The sequence below is a fragment of the Myodes glareolus genome, chromosome 7 (assembly GCF_982192425.1).
Source record: "Myodes glareolus chromosome 7, mMyoGla1.1, whole genome shotgun sequence".
In the NCBI taxonomy this organism is placed as follows: Eukaryota; Metazoa; Chordata; class Mammalia; order Rodentia; family Cricetidae; genus Myodes; species Myodes glareolus.
The window spans coordinates 71,532,052-71,552,409 of NC_142032.1; the positions used below are offsets into that span (position 1 = coordinate 71,532,052).

Genomic DNA, 20,358 nt, shown 5'->3' on the forward strand with positions numbered 1-20,358 from the left:
TCCTAGCGACAGTGACTAGAACAGCCCTGGGGTCAGGCGGGAGGGGGGAGGTCCCTCGGGCACATTAGCTTAAAGTCTCCAGTATTTTCCACATTTATTTTCACAGAACCCTCTGTCCAGGTTACCCCTCTCCCAGGAACCTTCTTGGTCCCCATCCTACGCCTCTGGCATCCTAAGGGTGACAACGCCAGCGTTGTGGCAGCACCTACTGCTGCTAACGATTCTTCAAGTCCACCACCAAAGAGCAGCGCCCCAATGAGCGCTGCTGGGCACCAGGCCACACAGGCAGGTGCTGCTCTGACCTCACTAGGGAAAGCTTTCCTTGTAAGCAGATCCCTCTAGTCTGTTCCACCAGGTTCCCAGGACACTAGTCACAAGGTACAGGTAGTGTGGGGCCGACTTCAGTCTGACTTTCCTGGTGACTCTGCTGCCCTACAGCTCCCACCAGGGCTGCCAACTCTGAATCCTGGTGACCATCTAGGACTGCGAGTCTGCAGAAGCCCCACCCACGGAGGGTGCCATGCCTAGCACAGTACCTGGCACCTGAGGCATTCCTCAACCCTGCTGAACAACCCTTGAGCTCTGCTCACCTATCAGGTAGGGCTTACATCACCTTCCTAAGAGGCTCATGGGATGTGATCCTATGCCCCTGGGGCCTGGGTGGGTGGGGGTGTGGCCTCTGCCTGAGGTCAGGAGGTCAGTGGAATCTGGAGGTCTGGCTGAAGGAGGAAGCATAACTTGGGCATGGGCTGGCCTCCTGCCTCAGGGCTTAGAGGCCAAGTTCCGAGCAGAGGCCACTCTGGTGAGACTTCTCGGCTTCCACCGGGCACGGGCCATCTTCCAGCCTCCAGGAGGGGTCTGGTAGACTGTGAAGAAGCAGATAGGTAATGTGGCCTATTCCTGGGGTCCTGATGACATACATCTGTTATCCCTCACCAGGACAGCCAAGAGTTCTCCACTTGTCTGGCTGTGACCAAGAAGGCCTGGGCCCATATTAGGGAGCCCAGCACCTGGAGCCAATGACCACACACAGAGTAGTAAGTACAGGGGTGGTACGGGAGAAGAGCAGGACAGTCTACACTGGGAGAGGGAGAGACACCACACCAAGGAAATGCCTACCCTGAAAGGGAGGCAGGGAGCTATATGTGTATATATATACATGTGGATTCGTCTTCATGTGTATGCACACACATGTGAATGACGAGGTAAAGCTTTGTCCTACTCGACCACACAGTGATGGTGACGGTTGCTGGTGATAAGCCACCTAGTCTTTCTCCCTGCCTTGGGGGCCTCAGAAGCTTGAGGGGACCCGGAAGGATCTATGGAGGGTGTCAAGTGACTGTTTATGAAGCTAATTACTATTTCCCTGGATCAGTAAAATCTCAGGGTGGGTTCATTCCAGGAGATACACAGAAAAGGTTAGCTGGGGGACGGGGCTGGTGGGTCGACTGGGGTGGGAGGCGCTACCTATACCTAGCAGGCTGGCCTGGTCTTCATCCAGGGGACACGCTTTGAGGCTGCCCACTGATTGTGATGGTTGGGACCAAGAGACCCACCAGCTTATCCAGTTCTTCTGGCACAGCAAAGACACCGCCCCCCCCCACCCCCACCCCCACCCCCACTGTCCGGCAGCTATGGCTTCTCTGTGGCTCCAAACTGGGGAGAATAATGGTTCCTTCTACCCAGGTACTAAATAAGGCAGTCAATGTCCAGCGGTTGGCACTCAGTAGACGTGATATTCGGTCTCTTTATCTACAAGACGCAAAGCTCAGGACTAGGTCTGCTTTATCTTTATCACCCTTACAGGGAGGGACACAGATCCCTGGGACTAGCACACTGAGAGGCGGTCGTGATTGACGTCCCGCACTCTACCCAGGCACAAGCTGATGGAGTGGAAGCACAAGCCTGGAAAGATGGGACATAAAAGGAGTTGGGAAGGCAGGCCTCCATTCGTGGTAGCCTCCTTCTCCAGGGTAGATCCGACACTCGTGTCCCCAAACCTTGAACCAGCCCCATTGCACCTCCAATCCTTTGCTTATCTCCTGTCTGGGGACCCCGGAGTTCCTGCACCCCTGTAGGTCTGTGGTAGAATGTAGAAGTGGACCACAGAGGAGGCCTGAAGTGGGATCTGGGGGACCCAGGGAGTCTTGGCATAGACTATAGGGGAAGCCTGGGGTAGAACCTGGGAAAATGAGGGCAGGCCATGTGGGGAGCCTTTGTACCTGGAGGTGGGCTGAGGAGGTCTGACTCTCCGGTGTGCCCGTCATCTCCCTTCTGCCTCACACCTCACACTAGCGCTTTGTGCACTGCCGACTCCTAACATTTGTTTCTTTAACTTTCTGGAAAAGCAGAGTTTCCACTCCTTTTCTGCCAGATGCTTTTTTTCTTTCATATGTGCACTGCATCAAGCCCATGAAGTCATCCCTCTGGCAGCAAATGAACCCTGGGTGTGTGGGGAGTGAGGGGTTAAGAAAACCAGGCCCGAATGCTCTAGACAAGGTGAAAATGGCCAGTCCTGCCGGGACCCATGCTTTCCTTCGGCCTGCACTTTGGTCTCACGAATCAGTGACTGTGCAGAAGACTTGGCAGAGAGGATTCGGGGAGGGGGCAGGCAGCAGGCCACTCAAGTGTTCAGCATGGCAGAGCCACTGTCTCTGCTGTCCACTGTCTCACTTGCCCTGCTCAGCCCCACACCCAGGTTGCACGCTTGCTTCCTTCCTTCCTTCTACCCTCCTTCCCTTTCACCTTGTTCTGACTCAAGGTCTCTCTTGTTTCTGCTCCCGCACACTCCAGGCTAACTGTTTCCCAAGCTTCAGGCTGATCCTCCTGTCTCCAGCTCCCATCTCGCCATAGGAATGCTGGGATTACAAACAGGAGCATGCCACCTTTTGATGTGAACTTTGGGGTCATCAGGCTTGTGAGGCAAGTGTTTTTAACTGCGGAGTTGTCTTCCCATCCTCGGCATGTTTTTATGGACAACTTTACTCACTCATCCATATGCACGGCACCTTCAGGAGCCAGGGAGCAGAGCGATGGGACTTGGATCTGAGACAGTGACAGTGCAGAGACAGGGAGGGCTCTAAGTGAAAAGTGTGGCAATGGGTTCAAGGGGGCTAGGGTAGGGCAAGGGCTGAGGGAATAGATGAGGCCGCTGTGGGTGAGAGAACAGAAAGAGATTAAGTAAGATTGGCTCCCTGAGTCCCTGCCAGAGGCTATGGCAGGGCCTGGGACCCATAGGAGCTGCCCCCACTCAAGAGGTCTTAGCTATGGTATGAGGTATAGCAAAAGACTGAAGAGCCGGGCAGTGGCGGCACACCTTTAATCCCAGCACCCAGGGGGCAGAGGCAAGCTGACCTCTGTGAGTTCAAGGCCAGTCTGATTTACAGCGTGACTTCCAGTTCAGCCAGGGCTGTTACACAGAGAAACCCTGTCTTAAAAAACAAACGAAAAGACTGAGGGAACTGTCTAGAACAGGGGTTCTCGAGCTTCCTACGGCTACAACCCCTTAATGCAGTTCCCTACAGTAGGGTGACCCCCCAACCATAAAATTATCTTCTTTGCTACTATCACAAAGTGTAACGTAAATATCTGATATTTCTGAGGGTCTTAGGCGACTCTCGTGAAAGGGTCCTTCGACTTCAGAGGGGTCGCGAACCACAGGTTGAGAACCACTGGTCTAGAAGGTCAGAAACAGATGCCTACACAAAGGAGGGCACCTTAATCTCAATTGTTACCCCACATTCATGCTGAAGGCCAGACCCACTGTAAGTGTCTGGGTACGTGTTCTAGATATGTGTTGGACCAAAACTGTGCATTATGGAGGGGGGGCACTGACATGTGGCAGTGTCCCCTCTTCTACTCATCTCGAGTATAGGACGCTGCCCGTCACTACACGGTCCAAATGTCTCTCCTGGCATTCTTCGCTGCAAACCGTCTGTTTCCCTCCACTAGGAATCGCTAGATACTTGGCCAAGGGGCAGGTGTTTTAAAAGGTTACACATGTATACTTCATTTCTGTTTAAATCTCAGAGGACTCTGTGGCGGGTAAGGGGATAGTCGAAGTGTCCCGGATCAGGGTAGGGGCTAGAGGGAGGCAGAAGTCATAGACAGAAGCACAGCAAGGCTGAGCTTAGGCCCTCGGGGCCGCAGGGGAGACAGAGAAGGAGAGCAGTGGGTCCAGGCCGAGCAGGAGCGCGAGCTAGGAGAGACCAGATGGTGAAGGGAGACGCAAGGCTGCTGTGACCTGCTGGAGGGCAGCAGGTGGAATATGAAGCCCCTCTCAGGTCAAGATGGTACCCCTCCCCCAACACCTTGCCCTGCCCAGAGCCACCATGTGATCCTTACCCTCCAGCTCCTTTGCCACACACTCTCCCTAGACCCATTCAGCTACTTCCTCCTCCAAGGCCATTCCAGATACCCAGTAGATGTGACCACTCCCCTCTCAGAGCCTGGCATACCTGTGTGGTTCATGAGTCTCTGTGAGCTCGGTCTGATGGTCCCAGCCCCCAAACTGAACACATTGTAAATAGGACAGGATACTCGATGGAGATAAAGTCAGGCTGTATAGGAAGGATGGGATTTAAGCAGCCTAGGCTGAGCGCCTCCCTCTGGGGCACAACCCCAGGAAGTGGATGAGCCCTGTACTTATCTGGGGACCTGCTGCTGGCATGTTCCTGCTCCTGTGCCCAGCAAGCCTACTCCCCCATGCTCCTGCTTGCCTGCCAAGGCTGCGTGCTGAGAGCCATGTGTCAAACACAACTTCCTGCTCTGTGTGGCATCAGATATTTTGGCAGGTGAGTCTCATCTGCTTGTCTTTCTGGTTTCATAGAGATGCACACAGACAACACACACTACTGAGTGGAAGCTGGGACATACACCATAGGGGCACCCGAACTGGGTCTCGGATCCCCTGAACACGGCTGTCACTGTACTGGGTTGGGAAGTGGAGGCGGGATGGTCAGAATTCCAAGGTCAGCCTGGGCTACTTGAGACCCTTTCTCCAAAAAGAGGAGAGAACTAAGTAGGGCATAGTGGTGTATGTCTTTAGACCCAGCACTCGGGAGGCAGAGGTAGGTGGATCTCTGTGGGTTTAAGGCCAGCTTGGTCTACAAAGTGAGTTTCAGGACAGTCAGGACTGTTGCCTGAGACCTTGTCTCAAACAACAACAACAACCACACCAACTAGAGCCAGGTGTGGTGGCTTACATCTGTATACAGCTCTGGGGGGACTGAGGTCGGAGAACAGAGAGCTAGACGCCAGTCAGGACTACATAGTGAGATCCTATCCGGAAGGAAGACAGAAGGCAGAAGGCAGACTGTATCCTCTTGACACTTGCTTTTCAGTAAAGAGAATTTAAAGAAGAAAGGCAGCCTCTTAACATGTGCAGCAGAGCCAGTCGCAACCAGCAGCTGTTTGTACATGGGTGTGGGCATGTGAGCATTGTGTGCAAGTGTGCACTTACACAAGTACATGCCTAAATGTCTGCTTGTATACCGTATGGGTTCGTGGGCACCTGTGGAGACACATGATTGTGCATGTGTGTGCGTGCAGTGGATAACGACTCAGTTTAGCAGAGGTGATCATAAGTGACAGCCAGCAACGGAAGAGGCCGACTGTCCCTTGTCAGCAGCTCTGTCCACTGTCAAACCCAAGTGTTGTTTTGTGGTCAGCTGGGAACCTTAGTGATCTACAATAGATCACCAAGGCCATTTTCACGGACACTCATTACATACAAGCATTGTTCTACGCTGGGTGTTAGGCCAAGAACTAAGTTTGTATTTTCTGCTCTCTCCCTTATGCCCATCTATAAATGGCGGAGACTCAAGCCAGAAGGAGCAGCTGAAGGCTGTGAGCTGGGAATGGCTGGCCCAAGTCCTTTGACTAGCCTGAGAGCGCCAGCATTCCCCGGGGTTGAGTTGTCTCTCGTATTTAGCAATCCTTATCTTGCCTAGGCCCAGGCCTCTGGCTATAGGACAGGGAAGGCCTGGGTCCTCAGGTATCTTGAAGTCTTTTTTAGAGACAATCAATACAAATACAAAGGGTAACAACAGAGCTGGGGCAAGAGGCAGGGGTAGACAAAGGTGGAGATAAAGGGGCCCAGGCCTTCTGGCACAAGATTAAGGCACAAGTCCTGGCTCTGAGCTTCTAAAGTCCCAGGAAAATGCCCTCTCTCTGAGCTGCACTGCTCTCAGCAGGAGCCTGGGACACAGGACAACAGAGGGCCTTGCCTGGGGCTGGGAGTAAAAGTGCCTGGCCAGCGCCATCTGAAGGAGCGCTGAGGAAATGCAGGCTCTGGGGGGACTCAGGCTCTGGGGAGGACATAGGATCTGGGGGGACGCAGGCTCTGGGGGGAGACACAGGCTCTGGGGGAGATGCAGGCTCTGGGGGGATGCAGGCTCTTGGGGGGAGACACAGGCTCTGGGGGGATGCAGGCTCTGGTGGGGAGACACGGGCTCTGGGGGGGGATGTAGGCTCTGGGGGTATGTAGGCTGGGGGCGGGGTGCAGGCTCTGACTGCGTATCTGTGTCTCCAGTGACAAAATGAGGCTCTGACTCTGACCTGTGAAATACAGTGCTCCTGACCAGAGTGGGGAAATACACTGCAATATGAGACGAGCACTCATCAGACCTATCAGACCTCTCTCTTCTTTTTAAAGATTTATTATGTATACTGGTTGGCTTGCATATATGCCTGTACGCCAGAAGGGGGCACCAAATCTCATTACAAATGGTCATGAGTCACCTTGTGGAGGCTGGGAATTGAACCCAGGAAGAGCAGCCAGTGCTCTTAACCCTTAACCACTGAGCCATCTCTCCAGCCGTCTAAACAGGCCTCTTGAGAGCTGTTCACCAGACTCTGCCTCCTTCATCTAAGTGAGGAACTCAGCTGCCCACCTCATACAAGCAAGTTCTGCAGGGGTCCTACCAACCCAGCACAGACGACCCCCCTGGGCAGGCATGTGCTGTTCCTGTAGAGTGCTGCCCCTGTTTTGACACAGTAGCCCATTTTCAAGGTGTAAATGTTTCCATGGTGACTGTTCCAAGCTGTGAATGAGCCATGACTGTGCAGACCTGGGAAGAGGTAATAGACAGTACTACTAAGCCACTCCCAACACCCTCAGGCCTACAACAGTCAGCCAAGCAGGCAGAAGCAGGAATGAATTCCCTAGTCTCTCAGCTTAGTGGCCTCTGGGGGACAAGGAAGTGGCTTGTGTCTCAGGGAGGCGAGGGTAACCCCTACTGAGTCTAAGTTCCTTCGGGGACATGGCCAGCCTAACCAGACTGCTCATATGGAGAAGGTGCCAAGAACTAGAGAGTATTCAGTAGGACAGAAGTCTTGAGGATCTGTCTCCTCTGGGTAAGAGGAGAAGGTGCTCTGGGAGGCCAGGCCAGACTGGGAATCTCTGTGCTCGGCCACACCTGTCCCTGGGCCTCTCTCGCTGAGATACCCGAGGGTGGCATGGTAACTGCCCACAACAAACACTGCACAGCTGCCAAGGCCTGGAGCTCCAGGCCACCCAGGGACAGCACAGGCCTCCGGAGCCCAGGAACCCAGACCCTGCAAGAACAGCAGGGGTCGCCCTCGGCTTTGTTGCCGCGGTTTTCTGGGCTTCTGAAGGCGGAGAGGTTCTCTCCTTCTCTCCTGTAACCAGATCATGTCGGCGGAGCTGGGAGTTAGCAGCCATGGCTGTCTGCCATCTTCCTTAGCTGCCTCCCGACCTTCGGCAAGGTCTTGGCATCTGAGACAAAGGGAGGGATGCTTCAATCTGGGTGTGCCCGACAAGCCCTAACCATCCCTCCCTTCTTCCTTCCCTATGCAGCCCACTGCCTCAGCCTCCTCAGTACTGGGGTTACAGGTACCCACCACCAAACCTGGTAGACTGTATCCTAAATAAGTCCCCAAAGGATACAAAGTCAGTGTGACGTTCTGGATGTCTGGATACATATTTTAGAATAGTATCCCAAACTAAACTATAACCCTAAATGAAACCTGCAGCAGAGTCACATCAGTGGCTGCATCTTAGGAGATTATGGTTTGCATAGAGTCCCAACATGCCTGTATTCTTTCTGAAAGCATGTTTTTAAAGAAAGAGGTCATGAATTTGAGAGACAGCAAAGGGGGAGGGATCACATGGGAGGATCTGGAGGAAGACAAGAGGAGGGAGGAAATGATGATGCAATTATATTTTAATTAAAAAATACCTACAACGTTATTTTTTATTTCTTGGGTGGAACATATGTTACACACCCATGCCCAGGGTGTGTGTGGAAGTCAGAGGACAGCTTTTGAAAACCGGTTCTCTCCTTCCACCACGTATTTCCTGGGGATAGAACCTGGGTTGTCAGGCTTGGCGCAAGCGCCTTTATTGACTGAGCCATCTCACTGACCCGAGGGTCTTCATTCTTTCTGGACTCCCACTCAGACAGGACCAGGGAGGATGGCTCTCACTTCTGCAGGCAGATAAAGGACCAGCAAGCTGACAAAAGCCTCCAGTGTAAACAAGAGGTACTTCAAAGATGGAAACTCCCCACCTACATGTTCGCCAGCACGCCACAGGCTGTGGAAAGTGAGGGCTCCTGGAGGAAGTACCTTCAAAGCCTCAGGTGGGCCTCCCTCGCTGCCGCTTACGGAGAGCAGGGCACTGCAGACGCGTGGGGTAGGGCACAGACCGTCCTGCAGGGCGACAGCCCTGCTGTGGGACCAGCACCGTCTCCTGACCACCACAGCCTCACCCGTGCTCTCTGGTCTAGCGCCTGATGGGAGGACAAGCTGGAACAGGCCCTGTCAGGGGAAGTCAGGGCAGCAGTCACGAGTTCTCCCACAGCCTGGCAGGTCAGGCCCTCCAAGCCCCGAGCAGCTGCCAAGAGGCTTTCCAGGCTCTCGTGCACCCGACCAGTTCTCTGAGAATGGCCAGGTGGCTTCCTTTCTCAACATCTAACCTTTCCCTTGATAAACAATAATGTAATTGTACCAAACTTTGGAGAGTAGAGACAGGAAGAGAACTCTCCATGATTTCACGGTGCTGGGTGGGTATGCCTACCTCCCAGCCCAGAATCACTCCGTACTTATCCACCTCCCACTGGGGAAACAGGGCTTGGGTCCAGCATCCACTCCCAGCAGATAGTCAGTCCATAAAAGTCTGTAGGAAGGATGTTAACATCTGTGTTCAAACAGACAGACAGGTGACCCTATGTCTCTACCTCTGCTACCCTGAGACTCCTTCCCCCACGTAGCGTGTGTTTACTGCCTGTGGTCACCATCTGCTCTCAGGTTATTTTTTTTTTAAGGATTTTTATTATTATTTATTATGTATACAATATACTGTCTGTGTGTATGTCTGCAGGCCAGAAGAGGACACCAGACGTCATTACTGATGGTTGTGAGCCACCATGTGGTTGCCGGGAATTGAACTTAGGATCTTTGGAAGAGCAGGCAATGCTCTTAACCACTGAGCCATCTCTCCAGCCCCTGCTCTCAGGTTATTGAATCCATTTTCCTAGGTTGCTACACGTAAGGGCTCTTTCCCTCCTTGATACCCTGTCAGTAAACCTCTAAAGATATGTCGTAGATTCACATAGAGTTGTAAAATCTAAGTTGCACCAGGTGGTGGTGGTGCACGCCTTTAATCCCAGCACTTGGGAGGCAGAGGCAGGCGGACCCCTGTGAGTTCGAGGCCAGCCTGGCCTGTAGAATAAATTCCAGGATAGCCAGGACTATTTCACAGAGAAACCCTGTCTTGAAAAACAAAATAAGACAAAAAACTAAGTTACTCAGTTTTTCCTAATGGCAGCGTCTCGCAAAACTACACAGAGCTCCCAACGCCGACATGCTGATCTCTCGACAGTGGAAGGTATTTACTTCCTTCACCACCAGCGTCCTCTAGATGGTTTGCTTGTTTACGTGCTTGGCTTTTTGAGTCACATTTTTCATTTGTTCCTTTCTTGCATTTGAAGTTCTCTTTGATGACATCTTAGCCTGAGAGTCTCTGCCAGACTCCTTCACTACACAATGGCAGCCGACCACTTTACAAGGTTTCTCCTCTCCGTCTGCATCACAGAGACCCATTCCCCTAGCTGTGCTCAGCACAAAGAGTCTCCACCAACTTGGATACCTAGGTTCATCACGACTGGATGCAGGTGTGCAAAGATGGGCTTGGTGTTAGTCTAAGGGTTTGGCAGCTTCCCAAATTCGTGTGCTAGGCTGACCCATGGAACTCACAGTCTACAGAATCCAAAGCTGGCCTTACACATCCCAGGCAGATGCCCTTGGGGACAGTGCAGGGGACAGTGAGTCCCAGTATTCTAAGAACCAGTCTCCCAGGCCCGTGGCCCACTCCAGGTTGCCGAGAACATCTTCCTGGATCCATTCATGACCCTGTGTGCAATAGTTTGAGCCTGGTGCTTTCCCACGAGGCCTTCCACCCTCCTGCTGCCTTGGTGGGTGGCCTTTAAATCAACACAGTTTGGGTTAGGACCTGGCTGGGAGGGTGTTGAGTCCTAGGGAACCTGGTCAGGCCCCTGGCTGGAAGACTGGGACCCACAGCTGAGGGAGTAGAGGACACAGGGCAGCTGGAGTCAACCAGCACCCATCCCAGCAGGTGTGCTGGATCCCACCCAGCCTCCTTCAGCACGAGGTCAGTATTGCCAAGGGTCAGAGGGCAACAGAGGCCCAACACTTCCAAAGTCCAGGGAGATCGTTGAGCATTCCAGAGTCCAGACTCCACTTCAGATGGCTCCAGCCTGCTGGAAGGAAGCCGCCCTGAGTGCCCTCCACAGCTCTCTTGGGTTTTCAAGTCCCTCTTCTCTTTCAGCCCAAGGTGTGGACACCTCGCTCTCTGAAGCCATGGCTAACTGCCATTCAGGGGTGAGGCCAGTGAGACACTTGTCCTCAGAATCATCTGTGGAGAGCACAGAGAGGGTGAGAGAGCAGGAAGGGCCAGGTCTGACTATCGGGCTGTCCAGGCCCAGGAAGCTGGCCAAGTATGTTTTATTTGTAATTTCTTTTGCTTCCTGTGTTAAGGACCTACGAGTCCAAGCAAAAAGGTCGAGAAAGAACTGAGTGACTTGATATTCTCGTCAAACACCCTCCCAAAGTGCGCCAGGTGGGGTCTGGTCACCAGAAGACCCTGGCTGGCTGTCACCGTCAAGTTCCTGCTCCTTCATCTTTCTTTAATAAAATCTCCGATAACCTATGCTCAACACCTGGGCCTAGGGGGACCATGAAAACACAAAAGGCTTGCTCGATGATCCAGATGGGCGTCAGGCCCATTCTGTGAGATGTTGGGCAGGCTGCGGGGGTGCAGCAACATGGCAAATGTCACCTGCCTACTGGTGCTGCCTCCATGACTTCTACCCAGTTCTGCTTCTGAACTGGACATATTAAGTCCACAGCTTCCTAGGAGGCGGTATGGCTTTCCCCAGTCAAGTAAGTAGGACGTTGGTGACCACAGTGGCCACACTCTACCAACACTTGCTGAGGTGTCCAGTCTGACAGAAAGTGGCCAAGTGGAGAATTGAACCCTGGTCTGTGCTGAGTCCACACAGCCTCACCGTTTTGTGTAAAATGGAGCTGGCCAGGAGCCTGATGGTGCACCAACTACCAGTCTCACATGCCTGAAATTAATTTGCCAGTGTCTTCAGACATAGTATCTGATTGGCTCAGAGAACAAAAAGGAGGCAGCCTCTCCGTCCTCTCCAGGGAATCAATGAGCCACAGACTCTGCGTTCCATCTCTGATGAAATGCAGATTTCTCATTAAGAGAAAGCCTTCATCTAAAAAACACAATAAAGGCTGAGAAAGGAAATGAATATGCAATTTATAGAGGGAAAAAGGTCTCATCAGCAATCAAAGATGACTCCACTTCCCCTACCCATGAAGGCCCGCTTTTAAAAGAACAGCACTAGCACTGAGCCTTGACTGTATTTGTTGTTGTCATGGATATAAAGAAGTAAGATGTCCACCCTACAGATAGGGTAACAACTGGAAGGCAAATTCTGCAGACATACTCAAATCTTAGAATTCTGTTTACCCTCTGACCCAACAATCTCCTATGAAAGACTATATCCTAATGCAGAAATCACAAGTAAGTGCAAGGCCACATGAACAAGAATGCCCATGGTGGCCCTGTCCACAGTCAGGGTTAGTGACAGGCACGGTGGCTCGTGCCCATCATTTCAGGGCTAGGGAGGCTGAGGCAGAACTGCTGTGAGTTCAAGATCAGTCTGCACTATAGGATAGGTCCCAGGGCAACCTGAGCTACGGACTGAGAGCAAACAAGCAAACAAAAGAGTCACGAACAACTGTATCATGCAATGATGATCAAAAAAGGCTGGCTATCGTGTGTCCACACAAAGGAGCTGGATGGAGCCACCAGAGTGGCCATGCGGGAGAAGGCCCCACGGTGACAGGCCTAATGATGTAAAGGGATGTCCTTCACCCATCACTGGAAAGAGTGTTTCCATACAAAGAGCATATGCTCTCGCCTCGTTTCCAAACACAGCACAGAGTTCGCCGTGCGTCCCAGCAGGCGTGCAGGTTTGGGGTGAGCAGCAAATGCTATCTGTCCTTTCTACCTCAGAGCAGTGGCCTCTGGGTGACTGCAGGGACAAAAGGAACTGCTGTCTGTAAGTACTGAACAAACGCTGGGCACGGGGCGGGGGCGGGGGCAAGCCAGCCATTGTTCAGCCTGGTTCCCATGGGCCATGGGGGGACAAATACGCTCAAGGATTTTACTTATCCCTGGACAGGATAAGTGATGTGCCCACATCTGGGACTTAGTATACGGATCCTGAGAACCTAGTCATGGAAACAGCACAAGCTCTGCCGTGTCGGCATCTTTATTACCTGTAAGGAAAACTGCAAACTGGGGTGGTAGGAGCACTTCCCTTGCTTGTGCAGAGGACCCAGGTTCAGTTCTCTGCACTCACAGAAGGGCTTACGACTGCCTTTAGCTCCAATTCCAGGGGATCTGACTTCCTAGTCTAGCCTCCGCAGGCTTCTGCACACGGTGAACATAAATTCACACGTACACATACATCTTAAAAATCTTTAAATACAAGAAAAGCTGCTATTTTCTGTACAGTGTTTGTTTGGCTTTTCAAGACAGGGTTTCTCTGTGTAACAGTCCTAGCTATCCTGGAACTAGCTCTTGTAGACCAGGCTGGCCTCAAACTCATGGAGATGTGCCTGCCTCTGCCTCCACAGTGCTAGGATTAAAGGCGTGTGCCACCACCGCCAGGCACAGTGGTTTTTTGTTTGTTTTGTTTTGTTTTGTTTTTATAAGGCTGAAGGTTGTGACAGAAAGGTTCTCTTGCCTTAAAGAAAGTAGAAAAGGGGATCAAATATGTCCATGGATGATAATTGGGTCCTGGACACCACACAGTGTAGGAACCCAGTGAGGCTAACCCTTCAGCAGTCCTGTGCAGGGAAAGGGAGCCCCTGCCACACCTACCTCTGTCGGAAATCCCAGCATTCCCAGGTGACAGAGACAAGGGTAATTGGATGGAGACAGGAGATGCACACATTCAGATGCACAGAACTCAGCTGGGTTCTGAACACGGAGCACAGCAGGGCCTGGTGAGGCGGCTTCTCTGTAGTGCCTTCCCTTCCTTAGCAGGTTCTTGTGGAACAGCTGAGCTGGGCAGGCCCATAGACCACCAAAGGGTCCCGGGGCAGGGTTTCCAGACTGTGGTCCTTCCCTTCAGCTAGCCACCTCCACCTGCCTTGCCTGAGTCCTGAAGCCTAGCCCTGCCTCTCAACCCCTGCCACCCCTACCCTCCCTCAGCTTCATGTGGCTTACTTAGGAGGAGAACAGGATGGGGCACCCTGGAGAGGCAGGGGTTATAGTAAGACAAGAAAGCCTGGGTTCAAATCCTGGCTCAGTTACCCTTTGCGAACAAACTCAGAACCAGAACTCCATCTCTCTCTGGGCTTGTTCTCTCACACCTGCAACGTAGCTGCACTGCTGCTGTCAGGCATTGGTGCATGCTATCTGCCATGCATGGTCATGCACAGCTGTCATGAGGCTTTGCCTTTTTCTTCAACGTGAGTGTGTCCCTCACATACATACACACTCACCCGTGCATCCTGCCCTATCCCTCCATTACAGGAACCTGCTTCTGGCTGGAAATTCCTGGCAGAGCTGTAAAGTTCTGAAAAATACTCAGTTGCCTAGAAATGAGAACGTGTAGAAATGATGAGAGGCGAGGGCCCGTCAAGACGCTGGACACAGAGACACCGGCAAGACACAGGCACTGGCCTCAGGACTGCCTAACTGGCCCTGACCCCTCTTCACCGTGCCCTCCTGGTCAGTGTAGATGGCAAGGATAGTAGGTACAATCCTTGGGTGCGCAAGGCTCTAAACTAGGCGCTTTAAGCCCAAGGTTTTTATCTTTGTATCCCCACTGTGTACAGAGTCTAAAAAAGCTCACAAAACTACCAGCATTTAGGTGGCCCAAGCCAATAATCCCTCCCCAAATCCTGCACAGTGGCCTGAAATGTCCTCCCTTCCATGCTAGAATTGCTCACAAGGGGCCACAGGATGTTGCCAGGAGAGTACCTTGGGCCCAGAGGACATGTTTCTGGGACAGTGGGATTTCTACCCCTCCCCAATCAGGCAAAAGTCAGATCCTAAACAGGGTAGCAGGCATGATCCTTTCAAGGCAGGGGCCTGGATTGCAGGGCTTTTCTGCTCTCCCAGATAGGGTGGGGACTGACAGAGGGCCTCTGTGCGGCCCTTAGGTGTGGTGGTACTTTGTCCTATTGTTGGGCTGTCTGGAGGTCCCTTCTAACCTGCTTCCCCTTGGGGCAGAAACCACATGCTGTGGGCAGATAGAGGGGGCAGTGAGGAGAGGGTGCAGGCCATCCTCTCAGCTCTTGAACCCAGGGAAGCTCCACATTCCACAGATGCGATCCCTGCTTTGGGTTTGAGGATCTAGTCCATTTGTTTCTCGAAAACACCCTTTGTTATGGGAATCTAACTGGCCAGAAAACAAGCTACAGGATCCTGCTCCCTCAGTTACCACTCCTGGGGTAGGGACCTGCCTCAGAGCCCTGGGGGTGGTAACAGCAGGTGCTGACCCCTCCCCACAGGGAGACCCAGAAGGCCCCAGTGTGCAGAATAAAGAATGCTGAGTGGCGCTCATTATCAGCTTGGAAGGCCAGCTTAGAGGATATCCAGTAATTGCAAGGGTTTTGTAAATGTTAATTACGGTTGCCTTAATTAGCTCTAAACCCATTGATCTATGGATTATATTAGGTTTATAAGTGTAATTACCTTAACAGGCATATGGATTACAATTATGCTCCACTTAAACCCCAAATGTATAGCATATAAATTAGCCAAGGGACCATTCCGATTCCTCGGGGTCACACTGCTGAGATGCCGGCTCTTTAGGGCTCTATTCAGAAGGCTGTTCCCTGCTATACAGGCAGAGGGGCTTTGAAGTTGGGAGGGAGGAAGGCGAGGGACAGACCACATGTCTGTGGAAGCCCAAGCCAGCTGTTTGTTGTGAGCCCTGGATTCCTACCTCTCTCCCAGGAAACTGTGTGCGCGCACACGCACGCACACGCACACACCTCCAGTCCCACCCCACATGCAAGTGAACATAACATAACACCCTCAGGTGTCACCCTCAATGTGCTTCCACCTTGTTTTGAGAGGTCTCACCTGCCCTCTTACTCCCCTGTGGTAAGGCTGGCAGTCCAGTGAAACCCAGGGATCTACCTCTCTGTCTCCCCACTGCTGGTACACAAGCATATACCACCATGTCCAGTTTGTTTGTTTATTTATTTAGTGGTTTTCGGAGACGGAATTCCAGTCCTCGTGTTTGTATGGCAAACTCTTTCCCGACTGCTGCCTGTCCTCTCTATAGGGCCACTGGAGTTACACGTGGTGGGGTGCACAGTGGAACTCAAGTGACAGGACGTAATGGAGGGGATCAGAGACGTGGAGGGAGGGGATCACGCTGGGACAGGGCACAGTCTCTGAAATACAGCCTGGGTAGAAGTGCTGTGGCCTCTGTGTCCCCAAGAGCTGGGCTAGTCTCCAGGGAAGAAACATCACAGAGGAAGCACACTGTCAGGCCCTTTCTACCTTAGCGTCTGGGGTCAGAGGTAAGGGTCCAGGGTGCAGAGGTGACCAACTGACTTGCGCTTCCAGAAACATGCAGTCCCCTCTCACCTGGCCTAGTCACTAAGATACAGTCAATGTGTCCAAAGGCCCTGAGGCTGCCTGCTAGTTCCATAGCCCTGGACTCCAGAGGCTGCTGCCACATAGCCTTGCTGCCTGCCACAGGCAGTCCAGTCCCTTCCTGTTCTGTGAGGCTGGCTGTTTGGCCCTACTTAATGCTCTTCCGTCTCCCATCTATACCCCCCCCTTCCATCTGCCATCTGTCAGGGCAGGGGCAGAGAGCAGAGGGCCTGGTGCTCAGGGTGCCCAACCTTCTGCCCTCCATGGCACCCCACTTGAAAGTGCATTAATGATATTCATAGTACCCCAAATCAGGAGAGAAAGCCATCTTTGATTGGTGGGCTGTAAATCAATGGACTGTGGTATGTCCCTATCTCCTTGAGAGTCGGGGCTCCTAGGCTGTCCTTACTAGGGAGGGCCATGAAGTCAAAGCTAGCTCTTAACCCCCCAAGTGCAGCTTCCCTTGCCTGCTCCTGCCACCTGGACCTCTGCAGTCATTTCTCAGTCAAGCCCAGCATTCCTCATACACGCTGAATTCTGATCAGAGGCCCAGGGCCTTTGTGCCTCAACCCAGGCTGAAGGGAGTCAAGAGTTATCGCTGCTGTGGATGGAACGTTAGTCATCTACCTGGGGCAACCCTAGCCAGGTTACAGGGGTGTTCCTTTTTGGTCTGTAACACTCCCAGAAGGTGGCACAGTCAAACATCTTGTCTACCACTGGAGAGAAGGACGCTCCAAAACAGGGGAGGACTAAGCTAAGACTCCAGCACCCAAACCTGGCTTTTGTTGCCCCAAGGACACAGCTCTCTCAGGACTTGAGTGCCTTCCTCAGAGGGGCCAGCAGGAACTGAGACTGTCACTCCCTGTCTGAGGGTCCACCAGGGCTTAGTCACAAATGTGTTACACCCACACGGACCAGTACACCCCACTGAGGTTGCCTTCCGTGCTATTCTAAGAACAGCGACAGCCTGACTCCAGGCCAGCTGGGTACCCATTCATAATGCCGGCTGTCCAATTTAACCCTAGGATGGCCCGTGAGGTGAGACGCAGGAACAAGCGACTCCGCCAGCACAGCAAGGATGCTGCACAGGGCGCTATATTCATTCGTGGCTGAACTGAACAGGACCGCATGGGGGTGAGCTATAAACAGCTGCCAGGTTCCTACAGGGAAGGTTGGGAATTATGACATGAACACTGCTGAACTTCAGCAGCCCAAACGAGACGGATGCTGTCATCCTAATGGACCCTCAGAGGAGGTGGGCTCTGAAGATGGGCCAGGTTTCAATGTGTTCCTTCCTAGGCATGGCCTTGTGCTGGTTTCAAGAGCTGGGGCCTTTAACAAGCAACAAAGTCCCGAGGGCTCCCTGATGGTGAATGACTCTGAGTTACTTATAAAGAGGCTTCAGAGGGCACCATCCCCTGCCTTAGTTGCTGTTCTACTGTCTCACTTCACGAGGTTTGGGCACAGAGAGTCCTTCCCGGTGGCAGAGCCTTGGACAAGCTTCTACTCTCTGCTGATTACCGACTCTGGCTCTGTTACAGTAGCACAGATGGGCCAAGACAGGTGGGCTGGGAGGGCTCTGTGCTTGTGTATGGACAGAATCAATAAACTCTGCAGTCTGAACTGGGAGTTGACTTAGTGGCATGGTGTGGCTGTTTCCTGGTTTCTGCCACGGTCAGGATCCATCCAGGGTCGCTCTGCTCCAGGTCCGCAGAGAACTCGACAAGAGCCCCTTAGAGCCGTCTCCTGCACAGTGCTCTATAATGTACCCATCTCTGCAGAGTCCCAAAGCCCAAACTGAGAGCCAGCTCTGCCCTCATTTCTGCTCCTCTAGAGCTGCCGTAGTAAGGCACTGAGTCCTGAGCTTGGGAAACTACCTGATATTTCAAGTGTTCCCTAAGATGCCAGACTCTTGGTTGGGGAGGTAACCAGAGACAGTAGATGCCAGAGTCTGGTCAACCAACTCTGCCTCTTCTGCGAGAAGAGCTTGAAACCCACTGAGAGGGAGGCCTGGCCGAGCCATAGCTGGGTCACAGCATCTGGTCCCTTGTGCCATCCTACATGACTATCTCCCTTCCTTTTTAAAGTCCCTAAGGGTCCAGGTAGAGAAATGGCACCAGCCCCTGGAAGAAGATGGAGGTGGTCTGGAGAAGAGGGGGCTTCCTGGAGCTAGCCAGAATCACTGGCTTAGTCAGAGAGCAGAACATGCAGTGCCGATGAATGGGTTCCCTGAAGGGGTGGCACAGGTAATGGGCACCACTCTGATCTCTGACCTGCCATACAGACTTCCTGAGCCCCTTTCAGCAAAAGGACAAGGCAGATGTGGCCAGGGTTTGCTCCTGTTCCTCATTTACCTTTCTCTTGACACTCCTCTGAGGTTCTCCTCTTTACCCTTCAGGACCCTCCTCAGAGAGAGGCCATGGGGGCTGGAGGTGTGTCCTGTGTCTGCCATCTCCAGGCTAACCAATTCAGAAGTTCCTTGTTCATACATTCCTCTTTTGTGGATTCTGCAGGGGGCCTTCCCCACCATAGATGGCAGGATGGCATCACACAGCCTGACTGCCGGCCTGACAGAGTCCTTTCAAAAGTCTGACCATGGGAAAGAATAGCACACATGACTTGTTCCCATTTATAGCAGGTCCCAGGACAGGCAAAACCATCTCCGCTAACTGCTATCAGGAGGGTGCATCTGTGGGTTGGAGCGTAGAAGAAGATGGAAGGACCAGCGCATTCATTAGCTTACATCTAGGGTCAGGAGGGTGCATCTGTGGGTTGGAGGGTAGAAGATGCTGGAAGGACCAGCGCATTCATTAGCTTACATCTAGGGTCTGGGTGCTTTTGCTACATGTTATGCATTAAAAAATAAGCATTATTATTTTTTTAATATGAGAAGAACCCTGACCACAGCAAACAGGATGTTTCTGACGCCTGCCTTCTGACCTAAACCTTTGGCCCAGGGGCCACCAACAAACAGCTGGATATAAGCTGGGAGCACTTCCCTGTCAAACTGGCCAATGCTGTAACTGAGGGGCAGCCATCTCTGGTGTTGGGTCCTTGGGGCTGCTAGACACAGGCCACACCACAAGGAGGGTTAAGTCTAGGGCTGGCTGGGTCTCCAGTCGGGACAGGCACATGATAAATGTGCATAGAGCTGTCCTCAGATTCAGGCTCACAACGGGAAGCGGAGTCCCCATCCCTGACTTCCAAGAAGTGAAGGGCTTCTACTCCATCCCAGAAACCACAGATGGGGAGACCCGGATTCGCTGTATGAGGGAGGGAGGCCTCCTCTGGCCTAGAAGGCTGGGAGAGGCATGCACTTCGCTCTGGCTTCCACTACTCTCAGACCAGACAAAGTACCCTACACCCTCTTCACTCTGCTAGCTTTCAACTTCCTGGGTGCAGCCCCAACGGTCACCCCCACACACACACACACTATTGGGTCACCTGCTAAGACCCATTCATGCCCTAGGACAGAAATATAGTGAGGTTTAAATACTCTGCATATGATTTCAAGTGCAAAACTGCATTTTATAAATAATTGCATTTCATGTCTTTTTGTTATTGCTGCTTCTTAAAGAAGCAGGCAGAGCGAAAAGCTAACTGGGGCTCCCTCAGAGAGAAGGGAGTCTAAGTGATTTCCTCTGTGTTTTTCCATATTTTCCAAAGGGCAGATGTTTCTTGCAGAAATAGAAAAAAAATCACTTTAATTTTAAAAAGACAAAAATTGCAGCCTGTATTAAGCATGTAAAAACAGGAAGGAGGAATGGAGTCTTGAGGGCAGGAAACGGCTTTTCTACAGACTACTGACTTGGGCCTAGGCAGGCCCCACAGAACCCTCCACCTGATGAGACAAGGAGAATAAAACACAGCCTGGCATCACTGTGGCAAAGGCCCTGGCTCCTCCCATCTCCCTTCTCAAGTAAGGTACTTAACCCAGGAAAGACTCCTTGCTCCCAGGCTCCCCCAGTCTCAGCCTTGGTAGGCCTTCAGATCTTCTTAGAGGCTCAGAGCAGCTGCAGACACAGGCACCTGTTCCCTACCCACAGGAATGTCAACCCTGGAATAGAGTGCGTCTGAGGGGAAGATGATGGGGTCTGGGGTCCCCTGGGCCAGCTAGCAGCATATAGCCTATGGGAGGACAAGACCCCTGCCCCCAGTCAGGGATTTCT

The 20,358-nt window shown here is 52.5% G+C and overlaps 1 protein-coding gene and 1 long non-coding RNA gene across 2 annotated transcripts in view; one reads left to right on the forward strand and one right to left on the reverse strand.

Annotated features, from left to right (window-relative positions):
* Nucleotides 1-20,358, reverse strand: part of Lhpp (phospholysine phosphohistidine inorganic pyrophosphate phosphatase) — an 83,752-nt gene that overhangs the window by 20,618 nt on the left and 42,776 nt on the right. The window lies entirely within an intron of this gene.
* LOC146893492 (uncharacterized) lies at nucleotides 702-11,296 on the forward strand. Its single transcript, XR_015738416.1, has 3 exons — nucleotides 702-1,037; nucleotides 8,423-8,603; nucleotides 9,344-11,296. It is a non-coding gene; the product is annotated as an uncharacterized LOC146893492 (long non-coding RNA).